The sequence below is a fragment of the Lupinus angustifolius genome, chromosome LG05 (assembly GCF_001865875.1).
Source record: "Lupinus angustifolius cultivar Tanjil chromosome LG05, LupAngTanjil_v1.0, whole genome shotgun sequence".
Taxonomy (NCBI): Eukaryota; Viridiplantae; Streptophyta; class Magnoliopsida; order Fabales; family Fabaceae; genus Lupinus; species Lupinus angustifolius.
The window spans coordinates 15,052,302-15,058,458 of NC_032013.1; the positions used below are offsets into that span (position 1 = coordinate 15,052,302).

Below are 6,157 nucleotides of genomic sequence, written 5' to 3' on the forward strand. Positions count from 1 at the left end.
TCAAATTACAAAACTCAAATACTTTATGCACTTAATTTATACATGTTCAACACTAAGTTTATGCCTAGGATGCACAGATTACATGTATTTATGTGATGCATGAACATATTATAAATGACATATCTCAAAACTTAAAATGATTTAAAGTTTTATGCATATGAGACATGTATTGAGTTTACCTAAGCCTTAGACTCAACCTAAACTAATTACTAGTCTAAGTCTAATACCAATCTAGAGACTTAAGCATGTTGATTTGTTGATGATCTTCAAGCTCTCATAATCACAAGTTGTCCTCATCAAAACTAAACACATAGTGAGAAAGCTTTCCAAAGTGCTATCTTGACATGCGCACTTTCAATACCTGCATATATATTTATCAACAACATAGACATTCTCAAGAGCACACACATTCTCAACAACATAAACACATTAATACTGGCCAAAAGTTTGTATTATTAACATCAATACAATACAAATTATAAACAAAGAATATCATGCCAATTTTGTTTTGGCAGAGTACATAAAATTACAAATAAATAATATACGTACAAAATCTGCAAATTAGAAAAAAAAAACAAAATTATGTTATAATTATACAAAGACATGCATCTACTTTTTTCTTTTCTTTGATTGTTTTTGCTTGTAAAATCACTGTCTAGAGGAACATATTGTTTGGTATCATCAAGGTAAATTACACTTAGAGGGGGTGAAATATGTGTAGTGGATCAATAGTCCCACTTTTCCAACAAATTCGCAAAACAGAAAGTTAGTGTTGTTAATCGATTATTAACCTTCTTAATCGATTATTCACAACTCGAGTTAATCGATTATTAACAGCTTTAATCGATTATACTGTATGTTGTTATTCTTGAAAACCAGATTTCTTGCAAAGCAAACAATGGTGATTAACAATCTTTATTGCCGTAAATTGATTCTTGATTTTAACACATATTGTTAACTTTAAGCACAAATCACAGAAATCGAACAATTTAGAAATCAATAAAGACTGAAATGTTAAAGAGATAGGCAAAGAAGAATGCTCAAGGATTTTTATCCTAGTTCGTTGCGGGTCTACTTGCAAACTACATCTAGGTCTCCGCTTCTGATATCGTAAGATTTTTCTTCACTATTAGAAAAAAATTCCTTGATACTGTCACACTTCTAGTACACCTAGCAAGGACTTCTTTCTTGTATCTGATGAGCCTACTCGCTCGATTTGACCTCAGACTCGCCTACTCAAATACCACACCTTTCGTGATTCTGGCCCTAGCCGTAGTTTCGCTCTATCTAAGACTTTCTACCCTCATGAAGACACAAAATCCCTTTTCACGATGATACTAACACATCAAGAGAACCAATCCCTGTTTTTTCATAATATTTGTCGAGTTATCGATGCACACATAATGTATGGATATAAACTCTAATTTCAGCTCTAAAAACCTATACATAACTCTCACAAGAAGCCTAAAACTAAATGTGATGTAATGCAATGATTTTTCAATGAATGCAAACTGAAGCACTCTAGAAAATGTTTCTCTCTCTTTCTCTCTAGAAAAAAATGCAATATTTCACTTTCATTGACACAAAGAATAAGCAAGATGATATGAAATTTATGTACTAAAAATCATGGTTTTCTTTCTGTCAATGAATATTATGAATCTTCTTAATTATACACATGGATTGAAAATACAGCTTTTATTTGAACTGATTTTACCTGACATTAATTGATTATCCACTATCTTAATCAATTAACGTGTTTATGCAAAACTATTTTTTTGTTAAGTCTTAATCGATTATCAATCTCTTTAATCGATTAATAAGCCAGAAATCCTAGGAAGTTAGCCAATATAACTCCTTTTAATCGATTACACCAATCCTTAATCGATTATCAATCATTTTAATCGATTAATATTTACGAAAATGTATTTTCATTAATGCATGGTAAACTCTCTATATGATGAATGAACATGTAATACATGATTTTGAAATAGATACAACTTTTATCCACAAAAACCATATATGCTTAATGCTAATGCATTATTCTACTTATCATATATGTTTAGATGTAATGCCTCAATATATACGAATTTCATTTTAAACTCTTGTGAGACTTCCACCTATGGTTTATGTAACCTAGACTCAAAAACTAGGCAATCATCCTAGAACTTCTAGAATATTAAAATAATCATAAGTCTACGATGTTGACCTCGAGTCTTAGGCATGTTGTTCGTTGTGATGTTCATATCTTCAAGCTTCCATTTAATTTCGTTTCTTCATCAAAACTATGTAGGTCTATCATAAATCCAACCTTTGACTATTTGCCATTTTCATCTCTCCCTTTTTGATGATGACAAGCTCGAAACAATCCTTTGTTTGATTTGCTTGATACTGGACAACAAGTGTTTGCATTGGTTGAATCAGGATGCGCTACTCCCTCTTATTTTGTTCTCCCCCTCAATCCATGTAGGAGGTGATATAGGGTAGCACTCCAAAATTAGATGCGGAAGCTCAATACAACCTGCAAAACTCAAACAACATTTTCTCCCCCTTTTGGCATGATAAAAAAGCAATGATATTATATGATAATAACATCCAAAAGTATCAAAAGATTTCACATGTTTTACTAGTCTTAATCGATTAAGTAATCAGGGATAATCGATTAAGTAGTTTAAAAAAGAATTAGACAAGTTGACAGTTCCTGCATTTAATCGACTATTAGTAGAGGTTAATCGATCAAATTGAATATAAACAGATTATGGCAGAAGTACATTGCAAGATATATCCATCTTTGTGTAATTATACTAGTGAGCATAGAATGATTAATGATATAGAATCTATCTCAAATAGAGCATATATTAACCATTCAAGTAGAAAGTACAAAAGTTCGATACAATCAAAGATCAAGCAATAGTTCTTACATAACCAAATTAAACAATAAAATTATGAGAAATTAACAAAGAGAGTGCATGGAGTACATAATAGGTTCAAACATATTATAACCAAACCAAGAAAATATATTCTCAAAAGACACACGCACCCTAGACTCTAGACAACCCTATCTAGGCTAATACTGAGGTGGTGATGAATATCCATGTGTGGCACACATAATGTAGAGAATACGATCGAGATCCATGGATAACTTCTCCTACTACTGCTGAAACTCAGCCGACATTGAGTGTTTCAAAGATTGAAAATGACTATCAATACATGCATTTAGGCGTTGTTCCATGGCATCCAAGTGTGCTAGCTCAAACGATGGTTCCAAAGGCATAACAATAGCCTCGACTTTTGGTTGTTCAGGGTTTTGCTCACTAGGATTTGCAGCAATTTCTTCATCATATGAGTATCTATTCACATTGGCATTTTGATCCTGTTGATACATCCATAGATTACCAAACTTGTAAATGTCCATTTTGTGAATGAGATTGTCACCTACTAGGTGCTCTCGGGAATTAGTAACCATTGCACCCACATCTGATGTGTCAATTTCCAGATAATTGATAACTCGGGAGATGAAAATCCCATAAGCAAGCAACATAGATGAAGATGAAGCTATACCATTCGTGACCTTCAAAATTTCAACAGGCCAATTAACCGCACTTCCTTCTCTTAAACATGATTTTTACATCTCTATAGCATTGAATGAGTCCCATAACTCATTGTTATATTCACCTAACGTAGATACATCGCTGGATAATCCTCCAAAATCAAAACAATTCCACATCCAAATTAATCATTTGTCCCATAACCACTGAAGCATATACCCGAAAATTACTATAGAATTCCCTTATGAGTGATGGATAGATTTTACCTTTCAATTCCATAATTTTATTTGCACCTTGGGCTTCTAATCCATGTAGGAACTTGAATCCTTGTTCCATCAACCAAGCAATATCCGTATAACGAATATTGGTCTCTTTCCTTCTTGAAATTTGGCTAGTCTAACTTCTTGAAGGATTGGGGAGTAGTAGGGGTCACCATAGTTCTTTCTTCCACCTTGAGCGTAAGAGGAACCTATGTCCACATCTCTTGGACGCTTAGTAGTGGTCTTCATCCTTCTTGGATGCGGTTCACTCATGATTTTCAAGTAATAGAGTGATTAATCGATTGAATAATCGATTTTCCAAATTTGATGCATGTCGTTAATCGATTAATGGTGAGTATTAATCAATTAAACACATTAAAAAATTTCAATTTTCAGAAATTTGAGCCCCCACAATTGTTTAAGCAACTTATTAATCGATTAAAACAATATGAAAATTTATTTTCTGCCTATTGGAACTCAAATTAATCGATTAGAACACAGAACAACCGATTAGGAACATAACTAAGATATATTTTAGTGCATTTGTGAGATTTCTAGGGGTTGCTAAGATACTATTATCAAGACACTAACTTAAAAGGTATATGACACACTAAAGAAGTATAAAACAATCATGAATTCAATGAACCATAGGAATCATGCATAACACGTATCACACATAAGCATATATTAAAGATCGAGATAAGGCATTTAACACCCTAAAGCAAATTAATTGAGATATTTTTCATTAAAAATACTAAGTTCTTTGCATAATAAAAAGAATGTATTCCGTGGAAGGGACTTGATGAAAATATCGGCCAATTGCATTGAGGTTTCAACAAATTCTAGGATACAATCACCTTTTTGCATATGATATCTTACAAAATGGTGTCTTATTTCAATATGCTTAGTTCTAGAATGTAGAATGTGATTCTTTGATAGGTTGATCGCACTTGTGTTATCTCACTTTATCAATATTTTCATAAGCATTAGACTGAAGTCTAATAGTTGCTGCTTAATCCATAATATCTAAGTGCAACACACGCCGACAACAATGTTTTCCACTTTGGTCGTAGACAAAGCAATGCATGCTTTCTTTTTACTATGCCAAGATACTAAGCAACTGCCCAAAAGGTGGCAAGTTCCACTAGTACTTTTCAGGTCAACTTACATCCCACGAAGTCGGAGTCGGAATACCCTATGAAGGATAATGAGGCATCCCTAGGGTACTATAAACCCATAGACAATGTTGCTTTTAGATACTTCATAATACGTTTTACAGCACTAAAGTGAGATTCCTTAGGAGATGCTTGATATCTTGTGCACATACATACACTAAATATAATATCGGGACAACTAGCAGTTAGATACAACAATGAACTAATTATGCCTCGATATTTTGTTACATGTATAGTTATTCCTATTTTCATCCCTGTCGAGATAATAGGATGATGCTATTGGTGTAGTCGCTTCTTTACATTTGTCAATCTCAAACTTTCGTAGAAGTTCCTTGCAATATTTCGTTTGGTGAATGAATAACCCATTGCTCATCTGCATTATTTGTAGTCTGTGGAAAGGGTTTTTTAAGAGGTTTTCCCTCTCAACAAATTGTCCCCGGCAGCGGCACCAATTTGTTGAAAGGCGAAGTTTTCTCTTCGGTGTGTTTTCTTTATTTGGTTAAGTAAGTGAACTCGGTTTTATTCTTTGTTCGTCATGTCGGCTTTGTTGAAATAAATTCCAACGCCGATATATTGTTTTCAAGAATATTCCAATTACAACTTACTTCTAATAATCATGTGAATAAGTTATTCTTTCTTTGCCCCATCTCGCCTTTGTTAGAATAAATTATAACGCCGGTACAATGGTATCGAAGCAATCCCCTATTACATAATTATTAAGTACTTTTGAATACATTCTAAGTTTTGTGGAATAAATGCCAACACCGGTTTAATGGTATTCTAATGTACAAAAGTGATGAATAGTTAGTTGTTAGAAACAAATAAATAAATAAAGAACAAAAGAATAACAAAGTTAAGTGACCTTTATTTATTTACTCCCTTTCAGGTTCCTTTTATTAACAAACCAAACTTCTTCCTTAAGGAAGGTTGGTATTAAAGAATAAATAAATTGCGGAATGTAAATAACAATAAATAAAAGTTAGTTAGTTAACTTCATCATTTTGTATATTAAAAGGTGTTTCAGCAAATAAATTTATTGATAACACTTTACTATTTTACAATTTACACCTCTTTCAAGATTCAATTGTAGTATAATATATGGTTATGTCGAACCACAAGGAATTGCCTAATAGAATGAATCATATGAATATGTCAATGCACAAATAATGAGTAAACA

At 32.7% G+C, this 6,157-nt stretch overlaps 1 long non-coding RNA gene across 1 annotated transcript in view; it reads left to right on the forward strand.

Moving 5' to 3' along the window:
- LOC109347892 overlaps window positions 1–5,802 on the forward strand; it is a 17,335-nt gene extending 11,533 nt beyond the window's left edge. The window contains exon 3 of the long non-coding RNA XR_002107669.1: window positions 5,775–5,802. This is a non-coding gene — a long non-coding RNA (uncharacterized LOC109347892). The remainder of the gene's footprint in view (window positions 1–5,774) is intronic.